This window comes from Crinia signifera, chromosome 4 (genome assembly GCF_055691185.1).
Source record: "Crinia signifera chromosome 4, ASM5569118v1, whole genome shotgun sequence".
NCBI lineage: Eukaryota > Metazoa > Chordata > Amphibia > Anura > Myobatrachidae > Crinia > Crinia signifera.
In genome coordinates, this window is record NC_139220.1 from 13171747 (window position 1) to 13190249 (window position 18503).

The window sequence follows — 18503 nt, forward strand, 5'->3', positions numbered from 1 at the left end:
CTCGCAGGAACCACGTCCAGACCTTGCCCCCTTTTTGGCAAGCCACACCCCCTATGTCTCTCTTCACTGAGCCTGGAAGTTGGGAGGTAAGGAATCATGCCCATTATGTTGTATACAATAAGCTCTTCCCAGTTATTGTTGGAGAACCCCTCGGAATGGGAAGTGGATGCCTGAACCAGACTTCATAGTGGGTGCATCCAGACCATTGAATCAATACCAGTGGAGAAATGTAATAGGGTGCGATATTTTAGACATGCGTGAGTTTTTAATAACGATAATGTGCAATTTTTTTCTGACATGGGGGGTGTGTGTGCTTTTTTGTAAAATTGTAAAGAAAAAAATTAAGTGGGGTCCCCCCTCCCAAGCATAACCAGCCCCAGGCTCATTGAGCCGGTCCTGGTTCCCCAAATACAGGGGAAAAATATCAAGGGGTTTTCACGTATTTAAGTAACCAGCACCAAGCTCTTGGACCGATCTTACTGATCTGTGCATGGTTCTGTAAACTGGCCTGCCTGGACATGGTCTATTTTGTGTGCAATTTTTGGTAATCCAAAAATCGCACCCTTTTACATTTGCGATTTTGATGTTTTCTATGTGAAAACATCTGAATGCGATTTGCAAAGTGCAGGGTTTTTTTTTTGGACATGTCCGAATGTGCGATTTTTTATGGCAAAATGTGCAAATTAGATCACAATTCGCTCGTTATTACAGGTGTGATTTTTAGAAAATTCATCCATTTTTGTCCAAAAAAATCACACAGGTCTGAAAATCGCTCTATTACATTTCGCCCCAGGTTTCACGAGGAGGACGTAAGCCTGGGCTGTTTAATTAAATAGGAAATTGTGGCACTGGATTATATCACCCTGTGTCTGACTCATGTGAGACAATATCATTTCATGCTGCGTTATTTTATGGGTTACTTTGTGGATGTGTCAGAGGAATGACGGTCTGATGGATTAACCTTGTGGCGTCGCAGTGTGACGAGCCCGCACGCTTTGATTGATCTGCGCCTGCTTTCATGTTTCCCGCGCAGCAGCAGAGATGATATGGTTCAGGAAATGATCTGGAGTCTCTCACCACACAGGCCTCATATCACACACTAGGTGAATGTAATGAATATGACGTTATTCCACTGTTACATAGGGCTTTGCTAAGGCATAAATCAGATGACCGTGGCGCGTGATGCTGCTCAGTTTCTGCCAGGGAAACACCAGGGTAATCAGATTGTGATCCGATTTTTTAAGCTCACAGCAGCCTGGGAAGGCAGAACAGGCTTCAGCCTTATCCGCATCCAGATGAGGGGGCTTCAGCACCGCACTGAGATCGTAAACAGATGCAGCTAGGAAAGGAAGGGCAGCAGGTGGCCCCAGAGCAGCGTGTGGCCCTCTGAGGTTCCACCTGTGGCTGTGATGGGCAACAGGTGGCCCCAGAGCAGCGTGTGGTCCTCCAAGGCTCCTCCTGTGGCAATGGTGGATAACAGGTGGCTCCAGAGCAGAGTGTGGTCCTCCAAAGCTCCTCCTGTGGTGGTGATGGGCAACAGGTGGCTCAGAGATCGTGTGGTCCTCCGAGGCTCCACCTGTAGCAGTGATAGACAGCAGGTGACCCTAGAGCCAAATGTGGCCCTCCGCGGCTCCACCTGTGGCTGTGATTGGCAGCAGATTGCCCTAGACCAGCATGTTATCCTCCGAGGATCCACCTGTGGCTGTGATTGGCAGCAGTTTGTCCTAGTCCAGCCTGTGGTCCTCTGAAGCTCCTCATGTAAGAGTGATGGGCAACAAATGTCTCTAGAGCCCTCCGAGGCCCCACCTGTACCATTGGGAAGGAGTCATCAATGTTTACCATCCTGCGATGGTCAATGACCATTCCAATCCCGAATGTTTAAATTAATTATATTGTTTGTACCCTGAATCAAACGAACCAATTGCTAGGCTCATCCATCTCTACGTATGTCCCAGTTTATCCCCAACTAGAACGTTGGCCTTTGTGATGTCATTTATCCCCAACAAGAACGTTGGCCTTTGTGATGTCATTTATACTATTTCAATTCTAACAAGCGATACACTAGGTACAAACAGGACCTGTCTTAAAGTGTTTTAACAGAAAACTTGACCTTTTATTACTTTATTAGAATTTATTATACAATTGTCTGCACGTCTTGTACTGTTTTATAACACGAGTACATGATATCCCTATTACAAAGGTCCAGTGTAAATAATTAATTGTTCAGGAAAAACAAATGTTGCCAGAATCACAGTTTTGCAGAGATAATAGTCAGCAAATAGTATATTTGTTGCATAAGTGTTCTATGAAATTCCAAGCAGGGTCAGTGATATCCTATATAATAAAAGGATAAAACTGCTGCTCATCTGTATGGGGGGAATTCAAGTGTTTTGTTCGCTGGCGGCTCATGATGCTGCAATTCAAGCGTTCGGCCCCGCACAGATGCTGGTACTGACATGCTATGTTTAAGCTTGTGTGCAGGGCCCTCCTACCTTTTTGACTGTCTGTAATTACCCAGTTAGTTGTATTACTGTCTACAATTGTAAAATGCAACAGAATATGCTGCGCTATATAAGAAACTGTTAATAAATATATTTCATTTAGCTAAACTGTAGTCCATTGAAAAAATGCATAACATAATGTTTTTGCAGACCCTTCGCCGTTCAGTCTAAACCCTCAAAGCACGTACATGTCCTTCAACTCACCCTACAGATCATTTCCATTACGGATAATGATAGTTGAAGATCTTCAGACAATGTCTCCCCCTAGTGGCACAGGCTCTAAACTACGGCAATATAATGACTAATTAACCAGCAAAAATGATTTCTTCCAATCACAAGAGAGAAAACTCTACATTCAGCACAAAAATATGAAGGTCACTCTGATCCTTATGCTTAAATCACCTGTCACTATTTGTACTCCTGACATTTCGGGAAGTTTAAATTGGTTTAATAAGGCTAATAATTTAAAGAAAAGCTATTTTGAACGGCCAAGAGTTGCCAAGAGGAACGTTGAGCTGAATATGAAACATCACATCACTCTCCTGTGTGGCATTGTCACATCCCGTCCCATGATAACGTAAATGGCAGAGAATGGAAAACACGGCTTGGTATAAATATACCTTGACTGAGCCAAGAGACCTGTGTTAGATACAGAGAGATGGATTGTCGCAACCATCAGCAAGATGGGCCGACTTCAAGGTGCGCTAACTGGCCTGCCCGTGGGGAGGAACGTATTGGTGTCTATGGACACAAATGCGAGATAAGGCAGCGATTTTCCACCACTGTTATCAAGTGTGCCACTAGATGTAGAAATGTCCATACCAGTTTACAGCCACCACAAGTCAACTGTTATTCTCTGGTCTCTTTTTTTCATGTGAGGAGCAATTTTTTTTTGTTACCTGTGGGGACCAGAGTGATTGTTTTTTTTTCAGATGGGTGCCAATATGTTTTTTTTTTTTCTTGTGGGGGACAATCTATTTTTTTATCAGGGATATTGCTGACAGTAATGGGATACATTAGGTGCGCAAATAGAGTTAAAATTCCAGCTCAGCAAATTAATATGTACATTTTTTGTACCATTTTCTTTGCTCAATAAAAATATTATAAAAAAAAATAATAATAATAATTCCAGCTCAGCACCATGAACTCCAAATCAACTTTAAAGTACCAGTCTCAGAGCTGAATCAGAATTAGGGAAACTAGGATCCTGTCTGGGGTTCAAGTGGACAGTGAGGAACCCAGATGACTCTACTTTGTTTTTACGTTTCTTCTGATAATTGTAGGTGAGAAGGGGCCCCAAGAGACAGGCCAATATGTATTAACTTGTGGCATATGTAAGCAGCATTGCTGTGTGGCAATATGAGTATAAGGACATTACCAATGTGTGGTATAATGTGTAAGGGACCCTATTTCTGAGTGGCATTATATGTATAAGGTGCACTACTGTGTGATGTAACATGTATAAAGGTCACTACTGTGTGGTGCAGTGCGAATAAGGAGCATTAAAGTGTGCAGTAATGTGAATAAGCAGCAATATGGTGTGGTGTAATGTAAATAAGGAGCAATGGGTCAGGGGTGAAACTAGAGCCAGTGCTAGGAGGCACCAGCCAAAATCTTACCTAGGGCATCAAATTAGCTAGGGCAGAATGCAGCATGGCCGCTGCTCACTATTTAAATTGTGATTCTGTGAGGAGACCTGGAAAACATGCCCTGTTTGGATGTCCCTGGGACCGGATATAAGAAGCTATTGTGTAGAGAATATGCAGAACCAGGCGAGTCGGGGTGGGGGCGCCCCGGTGCCGGGGGGGGGGTGTACCTGTCCTGCGGCTGTGTATATAAAGCTTGCGGCGGCAGCGGGGGTCCCTGCAGTCAAGAAATAACGAGCGCTATCCGCCTGGCTATGCAGAAGCGCTTCTGTTGTGGAAACACTGGCCGCACGGCGCACGCTGATTGGCTGAATCTCACTCAATCAGCGTGCGGACAGTGTTTCCACAACAGAAGCGCTTCCGCGTAGCCAGGCGGATAGCGCTCGTTATTTCTTGACTGCAGGGACCCCCCGCTGCCGCAAGCTTTATATACACAGCCGCAGGACAGGTACCCCCGCGGCACGGGGGGGGGGGGGCGAAATGCCGCCATCCAGTGGCCGGCGCCCTAGGCAAATGCCTAGATGCCTAGATTTGCCTAGTGGTGGCGCCGGCCCTGTGCAGAACTCATATAGGAAGAGGAGTGCTGCTTTTGTTGGGTCCCAGGGGTGAGGGTGGAAATTTACGCCCCCATGCCCCTAAGTGCCACATGCACAAACTGGACATACAGGGCAGGCAGAATCATACAGAGAGACTGAAGGTCAGGGCAGGCAGGATCATATAGAGAGACTGACGGTCAGGGAAGGCAGGATCATACAGAGAGACAGGCTGAAGGTCAGGGCAGGCAGGAACATGCACAACACATCGCATAATAACAGCGAAATAAAACAAACACAAAAATTCATATGTATTAAAAAAGGAGAACGCTCCAGATTTGCAGTTTGCAATTCAAATAAGAACATGTGTCATGAACTACATTGTACAATGATGGGAAGGTTGGTACATAAGGTGGGTAGGTTGATTTATTTCTAGAAGATTCAGAATCTGTGAAAGCTTCCTACACATGATTACAAAGTAGTGAGCTAGGGATAGCACCACTGCCTCCTACACTGACAGATACAAGTGTGGGGGATTGTGCCTGCTTGGTGCTACAGATGCGGCTGTATTAATAATACACAGCTGTGCATGCTGTTCTTTGGAATGAGGCAAGTTTTAAATAGCAATGTATTACTACACAATAAAGTACGGTAGAAGTTATGTATCACTTATGTATCTTGTTTCCAGGGCAGCCATCAGGAGGGGACTGTGCCTGTGGCATACTTGCCTACTATTAAAGTTTCCTCTCCGGGAGAACCCCAGAGGGGAGACTGTCAGCAGCACTTCCGGGGGGCGGAGCATGATGTAGACGTCATCAAGCCCTGCCCCCAGTAATGCAAAGTGCCAGTCTGTGTGGAGGGGCGTGCCTAAAAGTGTTCAAGTCGCTGGTGAAGTGTGGTGGGTATGGGAGGGGGACCTGATTTTCGGGAGCCTCCAGGCCATTCCGGGAGGGTATGCAACCCTGGCCTGTGGGGATTCCAGTCCCGGGCCCTGACAGAAAGGGGGCCCAGGATTGGAGTCTATAAAGTATAATCCGTTATAAACCATACTTCCATACTTTCTGGCTGCCCTTTCCGGGAGAGGGCAGCCAGCTCAGGAAGGGGGCTGTGGGGAGTGAAAAGGGGTGGGGAGCCATTTTTAAGGCATTGCATGGTGGTGGACGGGGCTAAAACGGCGCAATTCGTGTCATTTGACTCATGCCCCCCCACCGAGGGGGGGGGGTCGCGGGTGCCGGTTGTGGGGGTATTTTGAGCCAGGCGGCTTTGCGGGAGGGTTGCCCTTCTTTCGGGCCCCACAATTTCTAATAGAAACGGTTTTCAAAACCGTCTCTAACATGGCATTTAGGAGCAGAGTAGCTTGTTTTTTTTTTTTTAATCACTCTCCATTTTATCACTTTTTGAAGTGTGATACATCTGGCCCAAAGACATTTTTGGGAAAGAGAGAAGAAACAATGGAACTGTACTGTGGGGCCAATTCAGGATCACTCATAGCGAGTGGCTAGTAGCGAGCGGTATTGAATTACCCCCTAAATGCTAACCTTGACTAGCAAATGTATTAACCTGGTCCAGAAACTTTACAAATGACATGAATATTTTTTATTGACCAATTAATATTTACAGTGGAGCACTACGAATGGGAAATATGAGGATTAGGCGCCATTCTAAGGCGTTGAAAAAAATATTTAACAAAGAACATTTGTTCTATTTTAACTCCTGAAACGCGGAGATTAAGCGCCGGGCCGCCGGCAGACAAGTGAAGGGTTTGTGCTTTTAAAGTTCAGTGACCTTTAAGTGGTGACATTAAACGTCTTCACAATGAACGCCACTTACCATTTGAACTGTCCAGATATTGGACGAGCGGAGTGAAAGGAGGATTACTGCGGGTCATTCAGGAAATGTCATCGGAGAATGGAGACGTTATTGGGGACCGGGAGGCGAGACGGCCCTGAGCGATACGGAATTTGTCTCTTCATAACCGCAGGCAGTGCCGTCTTTCCCATTGGGCTTAATGGGCAGTTGCCCAGGGGCCCAAGGATTCTAGGGGCCCACCCCAATGGGAATCAAAAGCAGCGGCTGCGGGTGGTGGGCAGGAGGTCCGGGCAGCGGTGTCCAGGAAGCGGCAATCTGGGCAAATTGAAAAGACTGGCCGGACGCTGATTAGCTGAATTCTCTCAGCCAATCAGTGTCTGGCCAGTCTTTTCAAAATGTTTTCAAATTCAGCAGCGATTCTTGCCCCACCGCCTGGCAAATAGCTCTACAAGCTCCCGGCCTCTGCTGCCTGGGTGCCGCTGCCTGGATACCTGCTGCCTGGATGCCACTGCCCGGATCCGCTGCTGCACATAGGTGGTTGTGTGTGTGTGTGTTTGGGGGTGGGGGGGGGGGGTATGTGTGTGTGTGGGGGGGGGGGGCAGTGAATTATTTTGCCCAGGGGCCTGCGCTGATGTTAAGATGCCCCTGACTGCAGGTAGAATTAACAGTATTTGCAGTACTATCTAATAAAGTGCCAGGTGGGGCAGTTAATCTCGGACCACCACCGATAATTCCATTAATATTATATTCCTGCTCGCCATGTATTGGGCCAGGATACTGTTCCCAACCAGAGTCCACATAGATAAAAAATGTATGAAAAAGTTCCATGAAATGGAAAACATCATGAAAAATTCATATCAGCATTTTCATGTGTGGACCGTTGCCATGGCGATCTATTGTCTACTGTCCCTCTGTACCACCCATAGGTCACAGTGTCCCATGGGCAGGGGAATACTTGGGGGAGTTAGTGATTTTACACACCTTGTGCCTAATTCCCACTGGCACGTTAAACAGCGGAGATCACTGCTTACAGAGCGCTGACACACCGCCCCGCCATGTAATACTGGCTGCTTTATTGTTACACTGCAAATTAGATTTTACTTCGAGCACACCCCACCCAAATCTAAATCTCTCTGCACCAGGGTTGCCGACCCTCCCGGAATTACAGGAATTCCCCCACTGAGCCCCCCGATCGCAGCATTTAAATTCCGCAATCCGCGGTTCTCAGAGGAGGGGGCGGAGCTAAAATGACACACTTGTGTCATTTTAGCCCCGCCCCCTCCATGGAGATCAGTGGTTTCTTCTATTTCCCTTAATGGGGGCGGGGCTTAATGACGTCACAGTCAAGCCCCACCCCCGAACGGGTAATGAAAGTCTCCTCTCCGGGCTTCTCCCGGAGAGGAGCATTTGAAAGTCGGCAACCCTGCTCTGCACCTGTTACATCTGCTCCACCTGCAGTGCAGCATGGGTTTGCCTAGTTGTGTGTTTTTTTTTTTTTTGTTGCTTCGCTGACAAACCTGAAACAGACCCCTTGGGTCTGAAGTAAACATCTCTTCCTGAACCGTGAAACAAGGGTGCGGCTGGTGCTATTTTCATACCTCACAACTTTTGATCCTCCAAAGTAGGGACAGTGCGCTCACCGAAATTTTAGGGGCGTGGCCTTATAATCCGTGAGGCCACACCCCATTTTCGCCGCTGTGGGGGCATGCCCAGCAGCTCCGTGAGCTGCTGGCTTTGCACCAGCAGTCTATTCATGTGTGACAGGGGGGGACTCCCAACATCCCCACCCCACAGCGGGACACTGCCGGCCCCGGGAGGGACGTGGGAACGTCCCAAAAAAACGGGAAGTTCCCATGATAAGCGGGACAGTTTGGAGGTATGTATTTTGCAAACCAGCAGCCTTTAAATTGTGTACAGAAAGACCCTTTGGATGTGTTTCCAGTGTATAGTGGACAAACACACTCCAGCCTCCAGATAAACTATTTCTGATCATTAGTCTATCACCACCTAATCCTGCTGTTTTAGGGCCTGTCTGCGTGTCACCCCGAACCCTTGGAATGGGACCTGTCAGATGTGGAATTTCATGCAGCAATAAGAACACATTTGTATTCACCTATTACCTCTGTAAATAGAATCCCCAGCTCTCTAAGGCAGGGGGGGGAGGATTAAATAAACAAATTTGTAGGCAGAGGTGACCTGAATTTTATTTCCTACTGGCAGAGTTGGCTTCTTCCCTTTGTGCAGGTTTGTAGATAAATCTCCTTTTGTTCATAAGCGTTGTGTTTAGTGTCGGCCATGAGGGAGACATTGATTGACTGGTGAGATGTGCGGTGTAAAAGATGCAGGATCTCACTGAACATAAAAGCTGCTTTCATATCAAACAAGAAGGGATTCCGAGAACTTGAGATCGCCCCTTTGTCACCTCCGAGATGGGGCAGGTTCGGCGGTTGAGTGCAGAGCAAAGGAAGAATTACTGAAGGAATAATAAACAAACACTCAAAGTTTCATATGTGAAGTTCCAAGCGCTGTTCGGAAGAGTTGAGGAAAGCTTTAAAAATTGGAGATGTTCCCTGACTTGGATGCCACCAGAGGTCTCTTTCTGTCCTTTTAGGTTCCTTCATGACCATAGTTTTCTTTCTGTCCAGCTAGGTACCTTCACCGCCAAAGGTCTTTCACTGTCCTACTAGGACCCCCTGCTTGCAGCAGGGGATCCAGCTAGATCCTTCCATCAATAGAGGTGTTTTTGTATCCAGCTAGGTTCCTTCGTCACCAAAGGTTTTTTTCTTTCCAGCAATGTTCTTCAATCGCCAGAGGTGTCCTTGTGTCCAGCTAGGATCCTTCACCTTCAACGGTCTCTCTCTGTCCTACTAGGATGATCCGGGTAGGTTCTTCCATCAACAGAGGTGTTTTTGTGTCCTGCTAGGGTCCTTCACCGCCAAAGGTCTCTCTCTGTCCTACTAGGATTCCCTGCCTGCAGGAGGGGAACCAGCTAGGTCCCTCCATCACCAAAGGTGTCTTTTTGTCCAGCTAGGTTCCTTCTCTGCCGAAGGTCTCTTTCTGTCCAGCAATGTTCTACAATCACCAGAGGTGTCTTTCTGTCCAGCTGGGTTCCTTCACCTCCAAAGGTCTCTCTCTGACCTACTAGGATCCTCTGCCGGCAGCAGTGTCTTTCTGACCAACTAGGTCCCTCCATCACCAGAGGTGTCTTTCTGTCCAGCTAGGTTCCTTCACCTCCAAAGGTCTCTCTCTCTGTCCTAGTAAGATCCTCTGCCGGCAGCAGTGTCTTTCTGACCAACTAGGTCCCTCCATCACCAGAGGTGTCTTTTTATCCAGCTAGGTTCCTTCACCACCAAAGGACTCTCTCTGTCCTAGTAAGATCCTCTGCCGGCAGCAGTGTCTTTCTGACACAATGTCTTCCTTTACTGCTAATTTATGTAATCAACAGAGTTTCCTCTATTTCTTGCTAGGGGTCCTTCGCTGCCTTTAGGTCTCTTTCTATCCTGCTAGGCCCCTCCACCACCAGCGATGTTTTTTCTCCAGCTAGGTTCATTCATCACCAGAGATGTTTACTGTCCTGCTAGGTTCTTCCACTGCCAGTAGTGTCCTTCTGTCAAGCGGTATCTCTCTCCCCTGCTTGGTTCCACCACTGTCAGAGTTGTCTTCTTGTCCAGCTGGGGTCCTCCTCTATAAGAGATGTCTTTCTGTTCTGCTAGGTTTCACCACCACAAGACATGTCAAGGTTCCTCCATTATCGCAAAGCGGTCTTCTTTTCCAGGTAGATTCACTCATCTCCATTGGTGTCTACCTTGTTCGGTTAAGCTTCATTGCCCGAGTTCTCTTCCTATCTAGCTAAGTTCCTCCACAGCGAGACAGAACTAAGTATTACATAAACATAAACTACTTTATCATACATATTAGATTTAACTGATCATGTTGGTTAAATGAAAATAATTCCAACAACCGCAAAGTTTATTTGAGTGACTAAAAGAAGCAATTTTCTGGCAAACAGTAAAGTAGGTTAAAAACATCCCAACACTGCTGGCAAAAAACATTCCCATCTCTCAGAGAGCGTGTGGATAATGATTCCTGAGGTGAAGGATTGTACAGTAGTTGTGCAGCAGTTTTCTACAGGGCCACTTTAGGAAATCAGGGGGCCCAGAGTAAAAGTCAAGTCGTTTGCCCCACGCACTTTTTAAAACATAATGGGAGACTGTGTCAAAAAGATGAGTGCAGATAATAACCTTCTCTCTGTGTTTGCTGTGGCAGACATGACGCTCTGTATGCAGTGTACAAATCCCTGCTAGAAAGTGTTAGAGACGCTGCAAGCTTTTCCATTAGAAGTCTTGCTCGGAGTAAAGATACGCAGCAGGGCAGCGAGGACAATCTAACCGTCACATATTTTTGTGATATGCCGACACACCAGCGTGCCAAGCGGCACCGAGTGCTTGGTTTCCGCGAAGTGTCTACGTCATCCGTTGGAGATGCGTATGAACGGCGTACGACGTGTAAAATACGCAGGCCTACGTTTTGCATTAGCCCCCCTACGCCAATCATGTACGTTGTGACATTGCGTTTTTGGTAATACAGAAGGTCAACATGAAAAGGTGGACATATTTTTTTTTCTTCATTTTTGGGACTTTTTTCATAATTTTCCATCTAGGTGGAACTGTACCCATCCAGGTGGGTTCATGTACCCAGGTGTAAACAATGACACCCAAAAAAAAGTGAAAAACTCTTTCAGTGTCAGTATTTTGATTGTGTTGACCTTTTACTAGTGTCGACCTTGTGCATTTCGACCTTTGGTGTCGACCTAGACATTGGGGGTATTCAATGCTGTGGGCGAGTGGCGACAGCGAGCAGAGCTTCCTGCTCGCTGTCACCGCTCACCCTGTCAGTATTCAAAGCAGCCCCCTCATACGCCAATTTCCCCTCGCTCCATTTTTTGAGCAAGGGGGAATTGGCGTATGCGGCTCCAGAACCAGCGAGACTCGCAGCTAAATACAGCGAGTTTTCTGCACTAGCCGCGGGTCTCGCTGTTTTGGGGAATTCTGTTTAACCCCCTCGCCGGCCGCATTGAATACCTGCCATGGTCGAAATGATGGTACTGTTGGCATGAAAGACCAAACATGGGCCCTTATTCTGGTTGACTCGCAAAGCAGCAGTATTTTGTTGCTTTGTGAGCCTTGTATCGCCGCAAATGCCTCGAGGTTGGCCATGGACCGTTGATGATTTTGAATCATGGACGGTTGATGACAATCCCTACTAGCAGCAGGACTCTCTGAGCTTTGATGATCTCTCTCTATCTCCGCGGTGCGGCAGAATCTCAGAGAGGAGTATAAGGGAGGAGGCTCCACTAATGCAGAAAGCTCCTAATTACCAGCAATTTGGGGTTGCTGGTGAAATAGCGAGATGCAGGAGCCTGACAGATTAATGGACCTAAAATACATGTGTTGGTGTGTAGCTTTAACAAGCCATCAGAAAACGAGTCAGACCGGGGAAAAACAACACTGCGGCAGGTCGCCTACATGCGTCGCCAGCCGTCGGATTCTCAATTTCAGCTCGGCAATAAATTGAGAATTAGTATATCGCTCCGCCGGCACCGCGCTGCTGGAGATCCATTTGAATAATTAAGAATGTCTGCTAAACAAAAAGCCTCTCTCATCCAGGGCGGGATGTTGTAACATCCGCGCCCATTATCGCCGGACATCGCATTTTTAATAACGGCATATGCTATAACATATGCCGTTATTCATGCAAGGGACAGCTCTTGCGGTAAGAGCTGTCCCTTGCGATGCGGTGCCGGCGCTGGACTTCCGGGTCTGTGACCCGGGAGTCCATCTGCGCATGCGCAGACCCCGGCGCCGGCCGCAGGGCACGCTGGGAGGGATCTGTGACGGATCCCTCAAACAGCGCTGCGGTAAGAAGCCCATAGGCTTCTGCAGGGATTCGCCAGCTTTAGCTGGCGATTCCCTCCGCAGCGCTGACACTGCGGAGGCGCCATATAGCATATAGAAATGCGGTAGAAACCCCGAAAACGGGGTTTTTACCGCATTTCTGCTATATAGCATCCCGCCCCCAGACACAAATGTCTGTACAAGGAGAATAGAGACAGGAGGCTCTTCTGTGTCAATGGTTTCCCTTTTGCCGACGCATTGTGAGATTGTCTTGTGACATGCCGGAGAGGTTGTCGTATAATGGGCGACGCTCTGGTCGGATCCGTTACCGCACTTCCCGCGTGTAACGGAGAATATACATGTTGTGTTAACGCCTGCAAAGCCATTCGCATTTCGGCTGTTTACAAAATCGTGTTTAGGGTTTATTTATTTGTATAGTGCACACATGGGAGGTTATTCTAGATGACACGCAGCGCTGCCTGTCATTTTTAAGCCCGCCTGCCGCTCGCACAGGCCACCGCCCCCTTTTGCAAGGCAAATTCGACCGCACGGACATGAATGGATGTTTTGCATAAACATCCATTTGCAGCCTACGGGGCCAAATCCACATTATTCAATGGTCGCCGACCATCGAATAATGTGGAAGATACACGCAAAATGTAGATACTCTCAGGTGTGATGTCAGCTGCCCACCCCCAGCACCCACATCACTGGGTCATTACCATGGGAACACACAGCTTTTTCATGGGAATGCCCATGGCTGCATCCCCCGTCCTGCCTCCCCAGGCCCCCCGCCCGCAGTGCATACTTGCCGACTTTTCTCCTCTTCTGGAGAAGCCCGGAGAGGAGACCCGACAGCAGCATGTCAGGGGGGCGGGACAGGCAGACGTCATCAAGCCCCGCCCCCACGTCAAACAACGTAATTCGCGGGTCCGCGGATTGGGGGAGGGGCTAAAATGCGACAAAATGACGCGATCTGCGTCATTTTAGCCCCACCCCTCACCCGCGAAAACCGGTAATTTTGTGCTGCAGGGAAGGTAGGTGCGGGGGCTGCCTGGCTAATGCGGGAGGATTGCCCACATTCCCGGGGGGCCAGGAGGGGGACCCGATTTTCGTGAATCTCCCGGCAATTCCGGGAGGGTAGGCAAGCCTGCCGCAGTGTTGTATGCAAACGCACGGTGAACACTCCACTCTAGTACAACCATCAGTGGGGGAAATGCAGGGACTTCAGTACTGGGTGGGTCCTTACAGTCTGTCAGACAGGAGTGGGCCCCGCTCCTATTGTCCGCATGCTACTAGTACACCACTATAACCATCAAACAGTTTTTTTTCCAATCTGCGCCAGTTCAGGGCTTCCGGCTCGAAGTGCTTATCACTGTCGTCAGAGACCCACCCCAAAAAACGCCTGCGTTTTCACAAACACATCCATAAAATGCCATGTTTCCGCCTCTAAACGCCAGCTGCCTGTCACTTAAACGGCGGCCACTCTGCGACATCTTTGGATATTTATTTCCTAATTGCATGCACGGTCTCTCGATTTGCGAATTCCCCGATAAGCGATCTGTTCTGAATCAGGCCCTTAGTAAGACTCCTCAGAGAGCGCCGTACCCTACAGTCGAGCTGACAGAAGGTTTATATTTGGGTTAGCGATCACTTAAACAGTGATTTGAGTGGTCGGGTAAGATGGACATTGTGAGGCAATGTTCCCTGAAATTGTTTTGCTAGCTGCTGAGAGTGTGTTGCCGTGTCACAGGAGGTAATTTGGGGAATAAATTGCCCAGGGTGCACTGGGTGTTTCCTGTGAGCCGGTGCGCGGTTAGGTACTTATGCAGGATTAGTAAGTGTCATGTCTTATATCTTTCTTTGAATTTATACTCTCTGAAGCTTGATATGAAATCCTTTGAAGTTTGAATGTTGTAATAATTAGGATATAGAGTGGTATGGAGTATGCATAATAATGAGCCTTCAGGTATGATTCAGTCCACTCGTTTTCCTGCCAGATATAGGCCTGTTTATGTGTATTTATGTATAGTTATATGAGTAAGCAGAGGGGTAAAAGTTAGCATGTAGGAGTTGCCTGTAGCAACCATTAAGATTCTACCTGATATACAGTTGTGCTCATAAGTTTACATACCCTGGTGGAATTTGTGATTTTCTGGCCATGTGTCAGAGAATGTGATTGATAACTCACAAACTTTTCTTTCGCTCATGGTTAGTGGTTGGGTGACGCCATTTATTGTCAAACAACTGTGTTTACTCTTTTTAAATCATAATGACAAGACACACACACATGTGCACACACAAAACCCCCCACGTGTGCTGAATATTCCATCAGACCTTTCAATATGCCTCTTATATACCACCAAAAACCCCACGTGTGCTGAATATTCCATCAGACCTTTCCATATGACCCTCATATGCCACCAGAACCCCCACTTGTACCTTATATTGCATCATACCTTTCCATGTGCCCCTTACATACCACCAGAACCCCTCACATGCAAATGATATTCCAACAGACCTTTCCATATGCCTTTTATATACCACCAGAACCCCCCATATGAACCTTATATTCCATCAGACCCTTGCATACCACCAGACCCCTTTAGGTGCCCCTTATATTCTATCAGGTCTTTTCACATAGCCCTTACATACCTTCAGAGCCCTCCACATGCCCTTTATATTCCATCAGACCTTTCCATGTGACCCCTTACATACGACCAGAACCCCCCATATGCACCTTATATTCCATCAGACCTTTCCATATGCCCCTTGCATACCACCAGACCCCTTCAGGTGCCCCTTATATTCCATCAGACCTTTCCATATGCCCCTTGCATACTACCAGACCCCTTCAGGTGCCCCTTTCTTTCCATCAGGTCTTTTCACATGGCCCTTACATACCATCAGATCAATCCCCATGCACCTTACATACCACCAGACCCCTCAATGTGCCAGAGGAGGTAAAATGACACAACGTCACCGATTTTCGCAGATCTGCACCTGTGTCTGAATTAGGACCTTAGTACATACACATACCAGATACTAAATAAACATTCTTCAGTGAGCAAGTCCTGCTGACAGTATCCCCTTTGATTTTGAAGTTGAAGCTTCAATAGGGCCTTTTCTGCTTGATAAATCGGCTTAAGCCACATTGTGGGGTATTTATCAAAGCACGTAGAGAGATTAAATCATGAGAGATAAAGTACTGGCCAATCAGCTTCTATCTTGCATTAGACTGTGTTTAAAAAATACTGTAAGCTGAATGGTTGTACATTATCACACACAATTTGCTCTCTCTTCAAGCTTTGATAAATACCAGTGGTGTAGCTTGGTTTGCCCCCCCCCCCCCGCCGTTAATGGGAGGGGAGCCGGGATGCGCAGACAGGTAAGTCTGTGGGGGATGGGGGGCGGGGGCATTACTATAGCACCGCAGCCCCCCAGCGCCCCCACATGCACAGCGCCCCCCCGCGACCGCGGGGGCTGCGGTGCTATAGTTACGCCCCTGATAAATACCTCCCATAATCAGGAAAAAAAGATAATTGAGTAAATATTTGAGGAAATGTCTTGCATAGCACTTGACCTATGCAATAAATCTCACCCAGATTGGCCTTATTGTTCTGGCGGTGACCAGTGCAAATAAAGTTCTGTTGTTCATTGCGGTGCGTGACCAGGGCTACCATCAGGAATTTTGGGACCCGGGACTCATTCCCAGTCTGGGCCCCCCTCCTCACTCCACTTACCGTAACCCGGATCCTGCTCCCCCATTTCCTCTTCCATTGAGGTCCCCGAGAGCAGGATTCTTCAGCTCAGGATTGGCTCTCTGATTGGCTGCCGGTACGCGAGCTCTGATTTGCATACTAGGTTGAATAAACCTGCTTTGTTCAGCACACTGAGCGCAGCTCAGCCGAGGCAGTCTGGGGGTTGCGGTGGGCAAAATGAGCTGCCCGGCCCTTTCAGAGGCCCGGGTCAGCTGTACCCACAGCACCCAGCTATTGGCGGCCCTGTGCGTGACATTATGATATCCCCCAGCACCGCTGAGACAGGCAGAGCAGAGGAGCTGTGGCGACAGGAAGCCAGAACATATCAGTGTGGTGCAGAGATGGGCAAAACAAATCATTGAGCGGAGCCGGGATCCGACGGATCTCTCAGTGAAAAGATACGGATCTTTTAGACGGATCCTCGACTCGCTTTTGAAAAAAAAAAAGGGGAATGTACATGACCGAGTAAAAACACTGATCAATGGCTGGCTGCATAATCGCCATCGATGGCAACCATCGATGGCGTCTGCACAGATGGCCATCCCTGGAAGCAGTAGCTAATCTTTCTATCACTTGTAGTCACAGCACTGTACTCAGTCTCCAGAGGTAGTACATCTCAGCTGCCACAAGTGGCAGCACTGAGATCAAGAAAATTCATTGCAATGGAGAACAAAACTGAAACGGATCACCTTTTTGGGATCGGCGGCTCACTCATCCTTGATCGGGAGCCGTTCAAAAGATCCGGTTCGCCCGCGAATGACCCATGTGGTGGCTGAAGAGATAAGTTTGTGGGCTGGATTCTGCAGGGATTCAGTCACAACTATGCGCATACACTTAACACATGTGCATAAGCTTCCACATGGGTGCACTAGACAAAAACCTGTCTAGGGCACCCTATTGGTCAGCGCCGGCTCAGATCTGCCATTAAAATTATTTGACTTCTCCCGGTCTTTACAATGACGCTACCTGGGCACCATTGCAGGACCCAGTGCGCACAGGCTGCTTTGGTCAAACATTTTATTTAGTAACATTTCCTCCGCACAGCATCGGCATGCAGCCAATAGGCATATCCCGCTCTGCTTGGCGCGTTTGGCACCTGCTCACGTAGCCAGAAGGAGACATTTTTATTAGCGGCATACAGTACGAACGGTGTAAAAATATTCTCCACACCAAGGACAAGAAAACGTTGTGTATACGGATAACTGCGAGAATCTCTGACTGATAACGGTAGCACGGAAACTGCTTCCCATTCTGCAAACACTGCTGTACGTTCACATCTGTGCAGAGGAAAACATTGGCAGCGCTCCCCCATATAAATAGGCAGCGTTGCCTGTTCCTCGCGCCCAGGCAGTGCCAGGAAAAGAGAGTGCGGGCTCCATATTCATCCTTCTCTACACAGCCGACTCACGCAGCATTATCCTTCCTCTCTGCGTGAGATGTAGTCCCGTGGAACCACAGTACGGCACAGGACGTGCTCTCTGTATTTTGTGCTTCCTTTCACACTAAATTCACATTCATTATTTTTGTACCATTACCTGCACGTATATCTTGTTATTAGGGAACAGTAGTTGGTGAATTTGGAATATTTTTCATGTCAGCCGAGGTAATGCCGAAAACATGTACAGCAATTTTTCCCTATCCACGTGATCATCTTGCAAGAGAATCGTCCAGTGATTGCTGCGTCTGTGGTTCTGACTTTACCTGCGGTCACATCCGACGTACTCCTGATCCTGCGACATATACATCGCCAGCTGCTGATTGGGCGTTACTGGAACGCCAGTGGGGGCCTGCCTGTGTAAGGGAAATGTCCGGTGGGCGGCTGACCCATCCTGAGTCCTTCACAACGCACGTCATTGTACTTCACAGGAAAATTAATGATATTGTGATCGCTGGGGCCATGTGCTTAGTGGAGGGGAATTGATCCGGCCCCTGAAGGTCCAAAGGAAATCGAATATTTGAGTGGAAATCTGTCCCACTTTCCCAAGTCACTGACTCTGAGTAACCTCAGGCTACAGAAGTTTGTCACCTCCTTAACTGAGCAATCCTATATAGCAATGATTCTCAAACTCGGTCCACCGGCCATGTTTTCCAGGTCACCCGGCAGGTCCGCTGTATATCACCAACTGCATACCTCCCAACTGTCACGATTCCGTCGGGACAGTCCCGATTTTCGGGTCCTGTCCCGACGTCCCACCCGCGGCAGGCATTGTCCCGCTGCGGGGGGTGGCAGTTGAGAGACCCCCCAATCTAGTAGAATAGACGCTGTGCGCATGCGCACAACGTCTATTCTCGTATGAAAATGAGGTTGCGGCTAATTAGCATAAGCCGTGCCCTCATTTGCATAAGCCCCGCCCCCTTT